General features: G+C 36.0%; 1 long non-coding RNA gene across 1 annotated transcript; it reads right to left on the bottom strand.

Moving 5' to 3' along the window:
• Positions 1-1,976: 1,976 nt before the first annotated feature.
• LOC121064494 lies at positions 1,977-4,704 on the bottom strand. The gene is made up of 3 exons (XR_005816521.1): positions 4,670-4,704; positions 2,562-2,660; positions 1,977-2,062 (listed from the first exon to the last, which is right to left on the bottom strand). It is a non-coding gene; the product is annotated as an uncharacterized LOC121064494 (long non-coding RNA).
• Between the last annotated feature and the right edge of the window lie 15,311 nt (positions 4,705-20,015).

The raw sequence follows: 20,015 nt of genomic DNA, 5'->3' as shown, positions 1-20,015 counted from the left end.
CATATTATGATATGTAGTATTGTTTCTTTAATGTTGAGAAATTTTGAAAAAAATCTGGCCTTTCTGCTAAATACTTCTATTTTGGGCTTATAAGAGAAATTATTTTGAAAATATACTAATTAGATGTAGTTGTGGACATTTAATTAATTATAGAAATGTTCCATTACAATAGTATCACCAGAAATCTTTTTAAGATAAGGTTATAAATAAGAAATTATTTGTTACTGTTTGTATATATCAATTCACTTACTATTTCTGTTTTTATTTGATAATTAAAAAAACCTTTCCACTGATATTATTGATATGGAACATTTCTGTATGTAGTTAGAAGCTACATGAACTAATTTACAGATAATCAAAACCACTGCCTTTTCTACATAACAAATTAATTCTAGTAAATTAATTAAAGTCTTCATTTATAACATTACACTGGTCAACATAATGCTCAGTTAGCTTCTGACTCAGAAAACGTGTATTAGGTTTATGTATATTAGCATTTGAATTCAAATTAAACAAATGTAGGAAAATATGTTAAGAATAGATGTTAGACCTAGGTATGCAGATGGATCTTATTCATTAATAATTTTCTGATAAATCAATGAATGGAAAATAGCTGTCTGTAAGCTCTGGACCTGGGCTTAAAATAAATTCTGAACTGTCATTTTGAAACAAACATGCATGACTGTGTTTTCTATCTCAAACTGTCTGGCAAGGAGTAGGAGAGGAACAAAGCAAGGGTAAATAGGGCAGCCGCAGGCCTGCACTAAGTCACGTCAGCTGAAATGAATACCTACAAATCATTTGGTCAGAAAAATCAACTAGCTCAACTACTTCTCTACTGCCTAACTGTTCATTACTTCAATACCTCAGATATAATCAGCAGTTTCAACACGGAAGTTTTAAGACTAGTCCATGCGACCCTAGAGGCATCAGTAGGTTAGAGATGTCTGAGACATCTTGTTCAAGATGTCAATGCTGTGATGTGACTGAATCATTGCAGAAATACCTTTCAAAAAGGCATTAATCAAAACCCTCAGGAAAGGAAGACTATAAAAAGCTTGAAGAACAAAACATTTCCAAATAATAGGGACTGGAGGCAAAAGACAATTAAAAGTCTTCAGGTCAAGATGTCTACACAGATTTTCAATTAAATATAATTCTATTGATAGCAATTAAAGTTTTTTTTTTTTTCTACCCATGCAGACAAAAAAATTTTTTTCCTAATTCCATAATATTGCATCAATTTATGGTTGGCCATCAACTCATTTAAATATTTCAGAAAAGGTGAGTGAATGTTTTAACAAACATGGGCAAAACTCTGCTTTTCAGTTCCTGTTGTTATTGTTTCTCTGGATAGGGAAGTATTGGCATTTGCCATTCAGAAGTGTAATAGTTCTGATGAAGACATGCTGTGCTACTGGCAAGAGTTTAGTACCCTCAGAGAATTGTCCTATATGAGTCTACTGTTTATGCATGTTTACCAAAGCATTAGGAAACAGAGGAAATGGGAGACAGTCTTGGCAAGGCAGAAGTACTAGCAGACAGTGTCTGCCAGGAAGGACAAACACTAAATGTGGGCTTTGAAAGCTTCTCAGGGAACTTCTTTATATAACTCTAAAAAATGTGAAGCTTAAACTTCTCAAATGAAATTAATTTCAAGTGCTATAAAATATTTTTAAAGCAAACCAAGAATGAGAAGCATCTCGAGCTACACAGATGAACAAAGGGCCAGGAAAGGAGAGGCCCCTGCTGGTAAGCAGAGATGAGGATTTCATCTGACCTTTCATGCTGGCAAAGAGAGAGGTCCTCTCCTGTGCTTAGATTTAGCAAGCCCATTCTTTTCAAATAGGCTTTGGCAAGCAGAGGCACCCTTTGTCTGTTGGGAAACACACCAGATGACATTGTCAGCTTTCACCTCCAGACTTACAGTCGTGTTCAGAAGCAGCACAACAGGAAACATTAGTTCCAGAATTCATCTTACCACAAGTATGAAGAACAGTCTTTGAATTTCCAGTGTCTCTGCCAGCTGGCAACTTATGGAATTCAAGATGCAAAATGCATTCTGGAAATCAGATAAAGTCAGGGGAAAGAGAAGAGAAAAAAAAAAAAAAAAAGAGTAAAAGAGTTTTGCTATTTTAAAGGAGAAAGGTAATCTTTTTATTTGATCTTTCAGGAGAAATATTTAAATATTTTATACTGTTCTACTTTAAGGTAAATACTAGAGAAAGTAAGTAACCTAATTGGCTTAACTAGAAGGAAGCTTGTGAGGCTGACACACTTTTTAATAGAAAACACCTGTGAAGAAACCTGATAAATAGCAAGTTTATGAAGTAGTACCATTACAAGTATTTACCTAAAAAAAATGCAAAGAAATATCTTCAAGCCCCCCCCCCCCCCCTTTTTTTTCTTTGCTAATACACTTAACTTTCATATGAGAAAAATACTAACAATGAACACATTTAATATTGGGGAAGGGGGAGTGTCTTCTTTGCCTGTTCTTTTAAATTCTTCATTAATTTTGCTTTGATTGCATAAACTGACTTGTATACTTGTAGCTATACCTTCTTTTGACGGCATGTCCTATGTTGGAAAAATAAAAGTGATAGCAGGAGGGAGGAGGGATAGAACCATTCTAATCTTAGACTCTCCTTTCTGTGCTCCTATGAAAAATATGTCAAATTAGTTTAAGCTAGACATCATGTCAAAAACTTCGATTATATTAAAAAATTGTTATACCTAGCCACATTCATGTAAATTTGAATGTTACACAAGAGTTCTGTTGGTGCAAAACCCTTGGCCTTCCTAGAACTAAAAGTAGCATTATATATATATAAAAGTATAGAACAAATAAGAACTAACAGATCCTAGTATGAATTCTATATGCTTCATCTTTTCAGGATCATTTATTTAACCTTCTAGAATATCAAATTAAAATAAAAGTATACAGTATAGATATGCATTTGTGTATATGTGGCAGTTTTACCCAGCTGGGCAGCTGAACTCCACCACAACCTCTCTCTCACTCCCCCTCCTCAAAGGAAAAGGGAGAAAAATACAATGGAAAGGGCTCAAGGACTGAGATAAGGACAGGAAGATCACTCAACAATTACTGTTACGGGCAAAATAGACTCAACATAAGGAGATTATTTCTTCTCAGATTTATTTCATGACACCTGTCCTCTGTCTGTTAAAGACTTAAAACAACATGACTACATCCTGCACTATATATGTTTCTTCAGGTGCCTTTGACTGCAGCTCAGCTCAGTGCAATTGTGAAGGAACTCTTACTGGCCATACTTGTGGAGAACATGCTTTCCAAAAAGTTAGGGGGAGGTTTGCTAACTGCAGAGCTTGGATTCAACAGTACCAAAACTATTAGGAAATGAAAGAAGTATGGTATGAAATTTATTGGTATTTAAATTCTCAAATCAAAGAAAGTTTATCAAAACCTAACAAATACATTGATAAAAGTTTACTTTTAGTAGACTCTTGCACCAAAAAAATGTCACAACAGCCTTGAGTTCCAAGTGCTATCTTTCCAAATCACTCTGAAATTAATTTGTTTTGTCTCAAAAGAGATGGAAGATTTCACTAAATTCTTTGTGAGCTGTGTTCAATATGCTCAGGCCCGAGATTTCAATACTTAAGAAGGTGAAAGAGAAGGCAGAGCAGTTTTTTTTTGCAGTTAGGAGTAAAGTAGACTCCTCTTGTCAGTTAAAAAGTAAAACAGACAATACTTTGAATTACTAAATTCTTGTTCGTGGCATGTTCTATGAAGTCAAGCCTTATTATTATTCCAAAGATTAAAATTTTTCTGTTACATGTTTGTAAGCACAGATATAGTCTGTAGCAAGTGCAAAGAAGAAAACAGTGTCAAAATCATCAGTTCTTTTACTCATCTTTGATTTTTATCTTGGAAAAAAAAATTATTAATTGAGCTTCTTCCTCAAAGCATGATTTGAAGGTCACCAGATTAAATTATCATTTCCAAGTGGAAAGTTTAAAATTAGCCAGAGGAAGGTGTCTTTTTTCTTTTTCATTTTTTCCCCTTTTCATTTGTTTTGTGGTGCTCTCTCTCTCTCTCTCTCTCTCTCTTTCTTTCTCTCTCTCTGTCTTTATTTATTTATTTTTAACATAGGTGTGGAAATCATTTCCATAGACTGTTCTTTTGGAGACATTCATAAGTGAGTTAAAAATAGAGGAATCCAGAGGATTAGGCTGACAGTGTTTATTAAAAATCCTTGCCCAGAAGCCCCTAAACAATTTGTCCCTCCTGGATGCTGCAAAAGAAAAGATCATTATAATACTGTTATGTTACTAATACTCTTCCAGTAGTCTTTTGAAACTTCTGAAGAGAGAGTACTGACAAGATGGGCTTTTGGTTAGACCAGTATTGACATTATTTTACAGCTACGTGAGTCAAGGCAGCCCAGCAAGGTGATTCTGTCTACCTGTGATGCTAAAATGATCAAGTAATCTTAATACTTTGTCTCCATTCTCACACTCGCTAAGTCATCCAAGAAACTGTTATTCACCCAAACTGAATTTGTACATTCATAACAGTGCAACAATTAAAATGAATATGATTTTCCCTTAGTGACAATTAAAATGAATATGATTTTCCCTTAGTGTAAGAATTTATAATATGAACAAGTCAGCAGAGACTCACACATATTGGCTACAAGTCAGCAGAGACTCACACATATTGGCTACAGTTAACTTTGGATTTTTGATATTCTGCTGAAAAAAGAAGAGTGATTTCAAAAAATATTTACATTATTTCATAAACTTCTAAAGTAGGGAAACTGTTTATTTAAATAGAAGCAATATATTTTACATAAAATACAGACAGGGTGTGGTGGTTTTACTCAGGTGGGCAGCCAAGTTCCACCACAGCCGCTCTCTCACTCCCCCTTCTCAAAGAGGAAAGGGGAGAAAATATAACATAAAAAGGACTCAAGGTTTGAGATAAGGATGATTTAATTAAAGGGGAAAGGGAGAGAAAAAAAAAAAAAAAAAAAAGACTGTGTGGAAGCACAAAGAAAAGCAGTTACTCTCTACTTCCCATCAACGAGCGATGTTCAGCCACATCCTGGGAAGCAGGTCCTCAATATATGTAGTGGTTGTTCGGGAGGACAGATGCTTCCACCACGAGAGCCCCCCTCCCCCTCCTTCCCCTTCCCCACCTTTTATTGCTGAGTGTGACATCATATTGCATGGAATATCCCTTTGAGCATTTTAGGTTAGCTGCCCTGGTGATGTCCCCATCTCTTGCCCACCCCCAGTCTGCTGACTCTTGGGGGCTTGGAGGAAGTCCTCTTGCGGTGCCAGTATTGTGCAACAATAGACAAAACACTGGTGTGATATCAGTGCTGTTCCGGCTACAAGTGCAGCGTATATCACTGTATGGGCTTCTGCAGGGAACATTAACTCCTTCCCAGCCAGACCCAGCACACACGGTCAGTTTATGTGGGAGATTAAAGGCCAATATTTCTGGGTGCTCTTCTGACAAACATTGTGTGTGTGACTTTTGACAACTGCATAAGTTGTATTGTGATTGCTGTATTGTATGCAGCTGTAATTTACTTTTTTCCAGGTATTTATATGTAATGAATATCTGAAAGATATTCGGATGGACCAAAATGACAGATGTCATAGGAGTTGTTGTGTGTAGTCTGGTGCTCTCCTAGCTCAACATATTGTGTCCCATTCCTCATCCATAACTGGAAAAGAACTGTAGCATTTATTGATGTGCTCTGGTTTGGGGCAAAGTATTAGTACCAAAGCTATTGATAATTCCCATTTAGTAGCATCTTTTGAAAGCTAGAACATCAACTTCCATAGGAATTGGTATTTTTCGAATGGGGAAAGAAAATAAATTGAACTTGGGGGTAATGTCAGCAATTATGTCAGCCTTCAACAGGAGGTGAAAGACTCCTTGCAACCTCACAGTTCTCACAGGTTTAGTCTAATCTTAGGGAGAGAGAGATATGTTTAACTTGTATATTCAGATGATGAAAGACAATGTTTATATTTCATATTATTTTTCATAAAATGCTTATAAACTGCAAAGTGTGTTTCTTTGCTATCCAATTCTTCCTCATCATTAGTCTTCTTTACTACCTGTCATTCAAAATGGCTCTATCTTTGCTAACAAACTCTCTGGATAAAAGTTTTTTCAAATATAAATTCTATAGTATGGCTAGTCAAACAACTGTTGTAAAAAATCTTATAATTCAGCAGAATATATCTCACTTTCCATATAACTGGAGTTCTAAATTACCTTAAATACATTGCTGAAAATGAAGAATATTAATATAAAACCAAGTTAAGTTCTTACCTTAGATGGGTCTCCTACTATACTGAAACATGGAGAGAATTCTGCCAGCTGTGAATACCCAAAGACTTAAGTTGCCATAGGTGACAGTAGAATCCTTTCTGCTTATCTGTGTGACCAGCATCTTACTCTATAACATGCTTATTTTCTCACACTGACAAGTTGTTGACTTACCAGGTAGAATGAGAAATGATTGTGGAGATCGTGCATCAATCACCTCCCATCACATTCTCCATTCAGAACATCAGTGATTAGACAAACTTGGCTTGACAGGCATCCTGTCTGGACAAACAGGTTGTCACTTCTGTAATAGGATTCAGCTGCTCTCTCACCACAAGCTCTGAAACATGAATCACTTCAAATATTCCCCCAAATGGATAAAATTGAATCAACAGAGAAGAGGGATTTTTTTTTTTTTTTTTGGCCAATTTTAGAATATAACTTTCAGATCTTCATTACTGGCAAATGTTTTACTGTAACAAAAAGAGAGAGAAAAAGTAACAGGTTTAATTCTAATGTTATTCTACATTTGTTATGGTAACTTTGTTTGTTTGTTTGTTTTTTAGCAAAAGCATTGTCCAGGAGATGCCCCAATGCTGAGAAAATGTTCTTAATTTAGAGGACAAGCAACATTCAGAGGCATAGTTCCATTTACAGATGGAAACTAATAAGATATTATTTTCTATTGCAATCAATGCCCCTGTGGTGGTTTTACCCTGCGGGACAGCTGCACTCCACCTCTCTCACTCTCCCTCCTCAAAGAAAAAGGGGGAGAAAATATGACGGAAAGGGCTCAAGGGTTGAGATAAGGACAAGGAGATTGCTCACCAATTATCATCAAGGGCAAACCAAACTTAACATGGAAAGATTGATGTAATTTATTGCCTGTTACTAGCAGACTAGAACAGCATGAAACTGAAAGCAAACTAAAAACACCTCTCCCCCATCCACCCTCTTCTACCTTCTCGCCCCAAGCGGCGCAGTGGAACGGGGAATGGGGACAGTGGTCAGTCCCTAATGCTTCATCTCTGCCGCTCCTTCATGATCACTCTCTGCCCCTGCTCCATGTGGGGTCCCTCCCACGGGATGCCGTCCTTCCCAAACTGATCCTGCGGGGGCTGCCCAGAGGCAGCAGCTCTTCAAGAACTGCTCCCACATGGGTCCATACCACGGGGTCCATCCGTCAGGAGCAAACTGCTCCAGCACAGGTCCCCCACGGGCAGCAGCTCCCCTCAGACCCCCTGCTCCTGCCTGGGCTCCTCTCCACGGGCCGCAGCTCCGGCCCGGGGCCTGCTCCTGCAGGGGCTCTCCATGGGCCGCAGCCTCCTCCAGGCCACATCTACCTGCTCCACCGGGGCCTCTCCACAGGCTGCAGGGGAACTGCTGCTGCGTGCCTGGAGCACCTCCTGCCCTCCTTCTGCACTGACCTTGGGGTCTGCAGGGCTGGTTCTCACGCCTTTCTCTCCCAGCTGCTGTTGCACAGGTTTTTGTTTGGTTGTTTGGTTGGTTGTTTGGTTGTTTTTTTTCCTTCCTTAAATCTGCCCTCCCAGAGGCCCACCCAGCATCGCTCACAGGCTTGGCTCTGGCCAGCTGTGGGTCCCTTTGGAGCTGACTGGAGCTGGCTCTGGTCTGACATGGGGCAGCTGCTGGGCTCTGCTCACAGAGGCCACCCCTGCATGACCCCTGCTACCTTCCCACATAACCCCAATAGAGCCCCTTTTAATTATCACAGCCACATTAGAAGGATGAATTTAGTTCAGGGCATCTTTTTACATCAAAGGTCTTTACTCATTAGAAAACTACATAATAGATGTTACAGCAAAATAAAAATGTTTATTTATTTATATTGAATGGATGGCAGCTAACAGTGACTCAGCTTGCACAGGGACACTTTATTGCTGCAGTGAGACTTTTATAGGAAAACGAAACAAAACTAAACACATAATACTCTATTGCAGTCAAAAATAAGGCTTATATACTTGAACAAGAATAGATAAGATACTTCATGCAAATAGAAACAATTTCTTCAGTTTATAAAACCTAAAACTTTTATTTTTATCTTAGTCTACTAATGATCCTCTCATAATCACAAACACTGTACTTTTAGGAAAAAGCATTAGAATGTTTCAAGTAAGCACAGATGCAAAAATACTATAAATACTACAGATATTTTAATCCTGGGAGATTTTATGAATTCTGCATCATACAGAGACAGAATGTTACAACACTAATTTGAACATTTAGAAATTTGGATAAATCTACTGAAATTTCAGTAAATGAATGAGTCAAATGATTGTTAAAAGAACACAGACTTTGGTCAACAACAAGTCAATAACAATGTATCAATAAACTACAAAACAATATATTCATTTAAAATCTGTCATTAATAATAATAATAATAGTGATAATAATAATAATAATAATAATAATAATAATAATAATAATAATAATAAACAAATAAACTCAACACTACTTATCATTACTTAGTCTTGCATAGGTCCCTGACTCTTGGAATAAAATTGTCCGTGTGTTGACCACATTACAGAATTAGAGTCCAAATTAAATGGTGTGGTCACTTCAAAAACCTAAACTTACACATCATTGCATATCTAAAGTCATTTGGATATCTTGGTTCCATTCTCTCCACTCCATCAGGTAAATTTGCTGCTCTTTGGTCACTTCCAGTTAGACCTGACACATGAAGGCATTTCCTGATTACACCAACTCCTCCTAATTCAAATAACTGGAAAGATCCATAGGTGAAGTCCAACTTTTCTGATATTTCCAGTTCCTTCCACCATGCATTTTTATTTTTATAGAAAAGCCAACTAAATTATGAATTGAAACAAAATTGTTGGGGGGGGAGGGGGGGGGCAAAAATATCTATGGTGAAAAATATATACTGATATTTTTCAGTTTACTTCATTAAATATCAGTTGTTCCTTTAACGCATTAGGGAAAAAAATAAAAATAAAAAAATAAAAAATAATAATAATAAAAAAATAAAAATAAAAATAAAAATAAAAAATCTAACCTCCAGAATCCTAATCTAAAGAATGCAATACACATTACAATGGAAAAAATCACAACTAATACATCAGGAAGAATAATATGTATAGATCCTGGAATGATTTCAGAATGTGCACAAAAGCTAGAATATATTTGAAGTTGCTAATGATTCCTTGGCAAAAAAAAACATTTTTTTTTTGAAACAATCTTTATATTTTTATCATTGATTTGTCACAAGAAAAAATAATCTAAAGGGAAAAGACACATTATAAAACATCTCTATAAAAGAAATGCATACAAATATTTCAAATACAAATTTAATATCAAAGAAGCACAACAAATTTTGTACACATGTAGTAAAGTGATCCAGAAACACCTCCCATATTACCACTTACCGAACACTACTAAACCTACAATAAAAATACCAGCTGTTACGAGAACTCAGATGTTTGGGTATGGGAAGACAACCCAAAGGAGAAAAGAAAGCTCACCAACTTAACTTTTAAACCTGTAAATTATCTTTTCAATAGATGTAATTTAGTGCTACAAATTATATGAGACTACCTGACAAGGCTTGACCTGCCACACTAGAAATAATGTTTTTTTCAGCCCTAAGAACTTTGAGGCCTTGCTACTCCGTGAGCTGTCAAAGGCAACCAAAACACCAAGTGGAAGAAATTGATCAAAAACTCTAATATCTTTATTTTCCCATCACTAAACACAAAAGGTGTTTTTGTTTGTTTGTTGTTTGGTTGGTTGTTGGTGTTTTTTTGTTTGTTTTTAATCCCACCTGTGTGGCAAATAACATTTGAACAGAAGGATAAACCTATTCCTGCTCTGAGGACTAACCTCGACGCTAAGTAAAAAGGCATATTAAAGAATGCTTTGTTCTTTGTATGTTTGGGTTATTTAGATCTATCAACTTGTATTAGACTTTGGGAAGTAGATAAGTATCATACAGATCAGAATGAAATAATTACCAATGTAGTCTTAAACAGTCTGTTTTGTTTGTTCGTTTGTTTCTCATTTCAAAACACTTTTGATACAAGGAGCTGGAACTATGTATCTGTTTTTTATAGCTTGGAAATGCTATTAGATGTTGATATAACAATTGCCAATTACTTAGATTTATGAAGGACCCCTGATTTCTCCACTAAATCCTGGCCTCAGCTTGGATAGCATTTGCTTACACGGGTAACTACAGACAGTGCTGGTGCATCAGTACAATAGAGATTCAGAAGCACTGTGCAGCACAGGCTGTCAGCTGTTCCTGGAAACTCCTGCTGTAGCCCCAGCTAGAGCTCTAGGAGTACCTCACCATATTGTAAGTGGGCATGGACCAGCCTGGGCATTCGAAGAAGACTGAAAAAAAAAAAAAAAGGTAAAAAAAAAAAAAGTGTTTGAGAGAGTGTTTGAAGGTAGAGGGTAAACACTTGGTCTTTGTAATGCTGAGCTAAGCACATCTTTTCTTCCCCCCCCCCCAGTTTCACTTTTTTCATCCAATCTTCGTCTTTTTTTTTTTTTTTCAATATACTTTTAAATATATACATATAAACATATATTAACATGTTCCCTATCTGCTTTGCAACCCCTAGACAAGAGGTTGAGCTGCTTCCTGTGGCAAGAGATTGGAATATGCAGTTCATACAGAATATTCATTACAAATTCTTGTTTTTATTACAGTCATGAAAGCAAGCTTTTTGACAAAGATTCAGTCCAAGCCCTGACCTTAAACACCAATGAGAATTTCTCAGTATCAGCAAATATTGTTTTACTGTCTAGCAAATGGCAAAGAAGACATTGATGCCATCATATTTAATTTTTAATTGGAATTAATGCTATGTGTCCAGCAAGAACAGACTTAAGCTGCAGACACTTAAGAAAGATAGATGAAGAAATAGACTAAAAAGAGGAAGGAAAGGAAGAGGGAAGGTGAGAAGTCTGTAGCACTACCCTGATAGTAGGATACTCTGAGAAGTATTGAGCTATATAGAGATTTCCAGCACTGCTGCTTCTCTAGAAAATGCAAGAGTCCTTTTCTCTAAAGAAAAGCAAATCAAGTAACATTGTGTTGCTGCTAACACTGCCTGTTAACAGCAGGCAGACCAGTTTCACAGAACTGGTATTCAGGGAATCTTCATTGTGATGAGATCTTTTTCATTCCCTCACTGTAGGTAAGAATTATAAGATGTGAAAACCTGCATCTCAGCAGGTTTGCTCTGTCTCTAATGAAATAGAAGGGAAAACCTTGTCAAGACTAATACTCCTCTAGTGGAAGACCTTAAAACGAGAATGATACAGTGCTCTGCATGACAGCTTGCCCTTAGGACATAATGCATGTTGTACTTTCTTTTTTCTATTCTTTCCCCCCTATCAAATTCATTGTCTAGCTTACTTTGCAGAGAGGATAGTAACAAATTAAAAAAAAAAAAAAAAAAAAAAAAGTTTGAGATTAAGGATACTTTAAACTTCTGGACATTTTCAAATGCGAATTGGGAATGTTCTTTTTTCTTTATTTGCCCCATACATCATGTGAACATGCAATCCCTCTAGCAGTGCTAGTTAAACCTAGGAACCTCTACTATAACTCACATAGAAAACATCATTTACACAAGACTTTCAAAAGTTTGCAAATCCATGAAGTCCAAATAAGTCTAGTCCTTCTCTGGGTTGAGCAAAGTTTGAATATTGTGGCTTCATGCAGAAATACACATACACTGATTTTCTAACACTGTTAACAATATTAATGTGAGTGCCTGGAATAAGACAAATTTCAGGCTAGGTAGAATATGTGGTTTCCTCACCATTACTAGAAATTATTATTTAAGCAGAAAACCATCTGAACATTTAATGTGAATATTTTTCTGGTTAAAATATTTTAACTGTTAAAAGCTAGGAACCATAGACCTTATCTAGAGAAAAAAAGCTAGGATTTTTCTTGCTTGTGGGTATGGAGTATTATGTGTGAAGTATAGATTTGAAATCACATGCAGAGCTGGCATTATATGCTTTCAACAGCACCTTCAATCAAATATATTTATTCTACTGATTTTACTTTAACTGCTTTTATACTTAGATTTTGTTTGCAATTAAAGAATAAAAATCAAAACAAAACCTCAAATAAAGGGTGCACTTCACAATTTTCATACACTTAAGAACATTGCAAATCCTTATCTAAGAAATGATAAAAAAAATCTATTTTATTTCAGTGGCATTTTACCCCATTAAGCACTAAAATATGCAACTGAAGAAATACTGGGGTAAGAAATATGTGCCTTAGTAAGCAACAACAAAACCAAACAAATAACAACAGCAAAAGTGGAAGACATGCACCTGTCCCTGCTGGGAAAAAAAAAAATAAATAAAATAAAGAGTGAGTGAGTGAAAAAGAATCTGCGAAGAGGTAGGATTCACAGATGATGATAAAAGTTTACATGTCTGTTTGTATAAATGGACAGAAAGGCAGACATAATGTTTAAGAAATGATAGCCAGAATATTCTACAAATCATACACCTAGAAAATGATTTGTGCAAAGGTTTTGATGATAACTGTGCAAATATTGCCCTGGAAATAATAGTTGGATTATATGATCTGTTAGGGATTAAGAATAGATAAAAGAAAGATGAGAGAAATGGAATTTTATGAAATAAACCCTACCTGTCTTTCAATCTGAGTTTCAAATCTTTTGATAGGCTTACAGACGTCATAGGAAACCTAGGACTTTCTATGTATTACTTGGTAGCTTTTCCCGCTTCAAAAATGCAGCTTAATGAAGCCATAATGTTTACAGCTTCTAAGATCCTTATTTGCAGGGTTTTATTACATTTATAAATTACATGAAGAGGAAGGGAAGTCTCCTGAAACTGAAGTGCTCCAACATGACTGGTTATATTTGAACAAAGGCACAGTAAAAGCCTTTATGAAGATTAAAAGAGCTGAGTCTCTCACAAATGTTGTGGGGAGATAAAACACAAAACAAAACAAACAAAACAAACAAACAAACAAAAAAAACAACACTGTAAATCTATCTCAAAAGGAAAGGCATTACAGAGGACTGTTAAATATTGCTGTTGTCCAAGGAAGGTGCTTTGTATTTCAGCCACACAACATACTAATGAATTGCAAACTCATGTTCTGGCTACGGTATATTCTTCTCTGAAGAAAGGTAATAGATGAGGGATGCACAAATATCTCAGTTTCATTCCTCATAATTTCTTTAGTACCATCCTGTGATACTTGCAACAGTGGAATACAATTAATATGCGTTGAGTCAAGTTACATACTGAGGGGTGAAAATCCTTTATTTCCAGGTAGTGGAAATTAGATTAGTAGGAATACAAAAAACATTTCAGATGGTAGCCTCCAGAATTTTGGTGCAGTTCCAAATTCCTGGATATGGAGGGCTTCTTGAATTTCACATTCAGGAGTGAAAAAATTCACCCAGTTTTCTTGCATGTGTTGAAATAACATGGGAAATTTGAGCGTACAAACCTGCATCCAATTATGAGTAATTTATCCTTTAAATGCCTAAAACTGGAAAACTATGCTCCTCAATGCACAGCAGAGCATGAGTTAGATGGGATTTACACCTGGGTCATCTTTTACATCATCTCTTTCTTTGTCATTCCACTCGATATCCTAAAAGGTTGTGGTGTTAATTTAAATAAGCACAGTCTTTATTAAGTCACCTCCACAACTGTTGTGGTTAAGCCAAAAAGAGTTTCATATACTGACTACATAATTGCACTTAAACAACTGCTAGGAAAATGCAGCCCTCATAAGACATCATTACTCATGCAATAACATTTTCAGCTTATTTGTATGAATGTTTATTTGTGGGGACAAGGAGATTGTGAGTAGGAAGAAAAAATATTTCTAGCTAAAGTGATTGGGGTACCTCAATCCCTGTCATCTCTGACATAACAAATCTATCCATTTTAAAATAAATTTGCTGCAGAAAGCTGTGCATTTTCTTTTTCCCAATTCTTCCTAAATATATGCCCAGATCCCAAGATTGCAGATAACCTAGGATTGAATGTGGCAAATGTAGCAATAACTTAAAATTTAGTTACACTTAAAAAAAAAAAAAATAGTGTTTGTTTTAAGAATAACCATATGAATGAGATTAATTAACTATGCATGTAAAATACAGGGAATTCTGAAGCACACTACCATCCGTCAGCTGGCCTAAGCATATCAAAGCCAATGAGCCTTCAACATTGAATGGTTCAAGGCCAGGATGCCAATATAATTTCATCTAACACAGGATGAGGTACTTCTGTCCAAGGCAATGCATCACTAAGATGTGGTAGACTAATACACAGTTCTAAATGTCTGGGTTGTTTTATGAGAGGAACTAAAACAAGACCAGTTCAAATTCAGTAAACAGTTAATTTAATAGTTTCTTATTCTGATGACATTTACAAAATTTCCAGTTTTAATGTCCAGACACATAGGAAAACAATTAAGCTATAATATATTTTAAGCACCTATAATGAAAGAATATCAGCCAGGGGAAACAGAGAACCTACACGACTTCTTCCAATAGTACTTTATTTGATATCATTGAAATGAAAAACAAAACAAAACAAAAACAAAATAAAATTGAAAGAATGAAAACTTGTTACTGTTGTGAAATAAAAGGAAAATCAAAAATATTATTTTTTATTTTTTAATTAACACTTGAACAAGGTTTCCATATTGATTTTTTTCCCACCAAAACCGCCTCTCTTCTAAATAATTTATTTATTTATTTATTTATGGATTTGATTTTCTTTTGCTGTGCTAGGCATCCATACTAAGAGTTATGCTTTGTTTAACATTAATCCAATAACAATGTGGTAATTTAAAATCTAAGAAAATAAAATAGGCAACAAATTTTTCTTTTTGTTAATGCAACAGTTCCCTTTTAAAAATTCATCAATCACCCTAGCCCAAAGACAGACTCAGCAGCTGGTCATCGGCATACTTAAGGTCCATCTAATGCTTGGTACTCTAGTGATATTTGACTGAGAAGGTGCATTAGAATTACTGTGGAAAAGATACAGCCTCATCCTTTCTCTTGCACTGGTGCACATCTGATTGCTGTTCAGGAACCTAACACAGCAGAAAATTACTCTTTTATTTTGGTTTTCTATTGCTGTTTAGCTTTCTGAGATGGTTCAAAGCAGCTGAACTGCTCATGAAACAACATCACACTCATAGGATTATTAAGCAGAATCCAGGGGGCAAAGAGTAGCTGATTTAATTATTATTATAACAAAAACTTTCCTGCAAAGCTAAAGCTTATTGTGAGTTTCATCAGGTCTCCTTCACTCAATAAAAAAGCTTTGAAGAACAACATGATGAAACTTGTTCAAAAATGTATACATCTTGGGGAAACTTCTGAAGCTGAGTTATTCCACAACATAGCTGGAAGATTTCATTCTGCAACTTTTATACTATCATCAGTACTACTACTACATTATCACACCATCACAGCTACAATGCAAGTATCTTACCTGAATCAGAGTAACTTGAACCCAAAAAGAACATGTAAGAGTATTTCATCTATGTTAATAAAACAACATGTAAAATGTAAACATACCTGACCAATTATAAGTGTATTAAAACATTTGTAAAGTTCCTATTCATCTAACAGTAGCTAAATTTTTTTTTTATTTTTATTTTTTTTTAGTGATCAAAGCCCAATGCTCCTCTTTTAATCCACCTACCATGCTTCTTCCCAGCTGCCCTGGCAGCATCATTTAATTCACTTTACACAACCACAGTTCCCAGAAATGTTAATCTGCTCTCTACTTGTACCCTTTCCAGATTGTTACTTATTTTGAGAATAAGCATGAACAATTTCAATAAATACATGCACATTTTATAGAATTCATAGAATCATAGGATGGTGTAGGTTGGAATGGACCTTAAAGATCACCCGTTGCAACCCCCTTGCCATGGGCAGGGACACCTCCCACTAAACCAGGTTGCCTAAAACCCCATCCAACCTGGCCTAGAACACTTCCAAGGATGGGACATCCACAACTGCTGTGGGCAGCCTGTTCCAGTGCCTCACCACACTCTGAGTGAAGAATTTACTCCTAATTTCTAATTTAAATCTCCCCTCTTTTAGTTTAAAGCCATTACCCCTTCTCCTATCACTATACTCCCTGATAAAGCTTTCCTGTAGGCTCCCGTTAGGTACTGTAAGGCTGCTATAAGGTCTCCTCGCAGCCTTCTCTTCCCCAGGCTGAACAACCACAACTCTCTCAGACTGTCTTCATAGGAGGGGTGCTCTAGCCCTTTGACCATCGTCATGGCCCTCCTTTGCACTCATTCTAATACATCCATGGGCTTCTTGTGCGGGGGGGCCCAGAGCTGAATGCAGTACTCCAGGCTGGGTCTCACGAGAGCAGAGTAGAGGGGGGAGGATCACCTCCCTCGACCTGTTGGCTATGATACTTTTGATGCAGCCCAGGATATGGATGGCTTTCTGGGCTACAAGTGCACATTACTGGCTCATGTTGAGCTTCTCATCCATGAACAGCCCCAGGTCCTTCTCTCCTCAGTTTTGCCCTCAATCCATTCTCCACCCACCCTGTATTTGTTCTTGGAATTGCCCCGACCCAGATACAGGACCTTGCACTTGGCTTTGTTGAACCTCATGAGGTTCTCACAGGCCCACCTCTCAAGCCTGTCAAGATCCATTTGGGTGGCATCTCTCTCTTCCCTACAGCATGTTGACAGCACCACACAGCTTGGTGTTACTTGTTTAGGGTGCACTCGATACCAGTGTCCATGTCACTGTCAAAGATGTTAAACAGTGCCAGTCTAAAGTAAGCATAGAAATCCAAAAAGTAACCTTTTCCAAATGTTGCCTACTTTGTGAAAATGTAACTCCATCACCACCACTCTAATAAAATTGAAATGAAAGTGAATCTAGCTAAATCTAAAAGATGATATAAAGAGCATTTTTTTCTGATAAAATAAACCAAACCATTTTAAATTGTGTCAATTCATAAACATTTTTATATAAGCATATATAAACATATATTTATAAATTTCAAAGATATTAAAGGTTTAAAACATATAATTTAATTTTATTGAAAACACTGCTGTAGGCTTTGTCTTCTTGAGTTTCCGTCTTTTAACCAATATGCTATTCAAATATGTTCTCTCTATTTATTAAACAGACATGAAATATTTACATCTATTTGTACACATCTCATCTTTGCATTTACAGTTTTTAATTACTCTTGAAGTTCTTTTTAAAGTATTTATTTTATTTATTTTATTTTATTTTATTTTATTTATTTTATTATATTTATTTTATTTATTTTTTATTTTTTCCTCTTTGGTGCTACTGAATTCATCCAGGTGCATGGAGCTCTGTTTGTATGATGTTCTGGATACAAAGATTTGCTATATCTAGAAAGACATAAGCATGTACAGAATATCACTATTGATATGCTGTATATGTTTTGCAGTTTTCTTGAACACACAGAACAAGGTCATTTCCAATGTCAATGAACAAAGTAATTTCAAAAGTCTGCAGTATTCTATTGCAGTGCAATGGCACCAAAGGAGCCCAGAAACAGCCTCACTCTATGAAATACCCACCTAGGGTTTGTTTGTTTGTTTGTTTTTCCTAAAGGAATGGTTGTACCTTATAAAGTTAAATGCTTTTGCATAGGGGTACAGAACTAGGACCTGCTCCAGGAAAGACATGTCCCCCGTAGTATTTCAGTAGCATTACACTATAGCAAGTTGAATTGGAACTGATCAATTCATGTTCATTCCTTGTTGCTAGAGGAGAGACCAAAGGGATCTCAACCTGTCAGTTCTGGGGCCCACGCTGAGATCCAGTCTTACTCCTGGTCCCCCAGGCCAAACCTAGACCAGCAAAAAAAAAAATTTGTTTCATGGCCACAAGGGCATTAATTTTGAATGTTGAGAAACCCAGCTGCAAACTGAGCAGGATGGTAATCTCAAGACAATTATCTGCTGAATCAGACAATATTAAAGAACCGAGGGATGAAAACCAAAAATACCGATGCTTCCCTTCCATGTCATATGTCCTAATGTTCTTCAGGAGTAGTCCTGAAAGACTGCCTTGCTTCTTTGTCCAGGCTGTTTTACAGAGTACCTTATCTAAGCCTCTGAGAGACCTCTGTCAGGAGGCTGTTTCCAGAGGAGTTTTGTAACCCAGAAATACATTAAAGTGAGTGGATGGAAGGAGTGACAGCAAGACCCCACCCTGAGGGGACACACTGTAGAGGGAATATATATGTTTTGAAGTATTTTATATATGTTTTGAAGTATTTTTTTTAATTTATTTTTTTCTTCTATCTTTCCTAAAGGTAATTGTTTTTTGTTTCAGTTGTTCTCCCTCAAAGAAGCAGACATGCATCAAAGCTCTTGTTCACCTGGAGTACTGCTACACTGAGGTACATGTTGCAGAAACAGTGCATATTCTTTTGGAGCTTCTCATCTCCTTTTCATTAGTGGCTCTTTCATGTAAAAAGCAAACATATCTGGCATACTGAACTGCTTTCCCACATAACATTTAAAGTTGCTTTCTGATTTGCTATGGCTTCTTTTAGAAACAAGCCTAAGAATGATCGTACCATACTTGTAGATTTCTTTTTCTTAATATTGACTTCTTCCTCTGTTTATTTAAGGCTTTAAATATACTGTCCCGTAAGTTGGGCTAAAGAGGTCCATGGCCTTTACTAAGGTTACCATTTACTAAGTAAATGTTTTGCTGGCTAATTAAATATTTCACTCTATCAGACTGATTTATGATTAGCTTTAATGAGTTTGACTATAATCATAGGAGTTGGGGTTAGGCAATAGTTACTGCATTTATCATCTGACGAATTGAACAACTTTGTCATAAGAAAGAATTGGCTGAAAAAGATTCAAGGTTAATCAAAGACAGGATCTTGTTTTTTGCAGTGTCTAGCTCTATTTTTCTTTTTATTTCATTAAAAATGAAAAAAAAAAAAAAGAAAAACTTGAAGAATTCTGTTATATCATTCAAATATTGACTCCTTTTTCATGCATGATATATGTGTTCCTAGAGCTGGCCAGTCACTCTTCTTTGGCTACTTTTAAAGACAAAGAATAAAAATATCTTTCTCTCTAAATTTATTCTTATTCTGAGCTCAGAGAGTTATATTTCAGGATTTAAATGTGTTTCTAAGGCTTAACATTTCCTTCTTATTATTAACTTTAAGTATAATTCTTGATGTTTCTGAGATTCATATAAATGTTAAATCTCTTTTTTTAAAATTTTAATCTAAATTCTTAGCCTCAATGACTCCCTTTGGCATTTTTATACAGATAAATGACAATAAGTGAGCCTTACACCTTTGAAAATTCATTTCTTTGTTCATGAGCACATATTTTAAAGCCAGAAGGAGCCATTACAATCATTTAGACTTTCTGCAGCTATGAAACCCATAGTAATTTTACACAGCTTCTTTTTGAATAATAATGTCTTTTAAATCAGTCTTAATTAAAAAAATCTCTGGAGACAAAGAATCCACCATAATTCCCATTTCTTGAGTTATGAGTTTCAGTCTAGCTTTCATTCCCCACTCAGAATTCTAAATGCATTTATTGTGCTCAACTTTTATTTGTCTTTCTAGGCTACAAAGGACTGCTTCCTTTCTTTGC

This window comes from Cygnus olor, chromosome 2 (assembly GCF_009769625.2).
Source record: "Cygnus olor isolate bCygOlo1 chromosome 2, bCygOlo1.pri.v2, whole genome shotgun sequence".
Classification (NCBI taxonomy): domain Eukaryota; kingdom Metazoa; phylum Chordata; class Aves; order Anseriformes; family Anatidae; genus Cygnus; species Cygnus olor.
The sequence above is the reverse complement of the archived record's forward strand: the minus strand, read 5'-3'. Positions and strand labels throughout refer to the sequence as shown.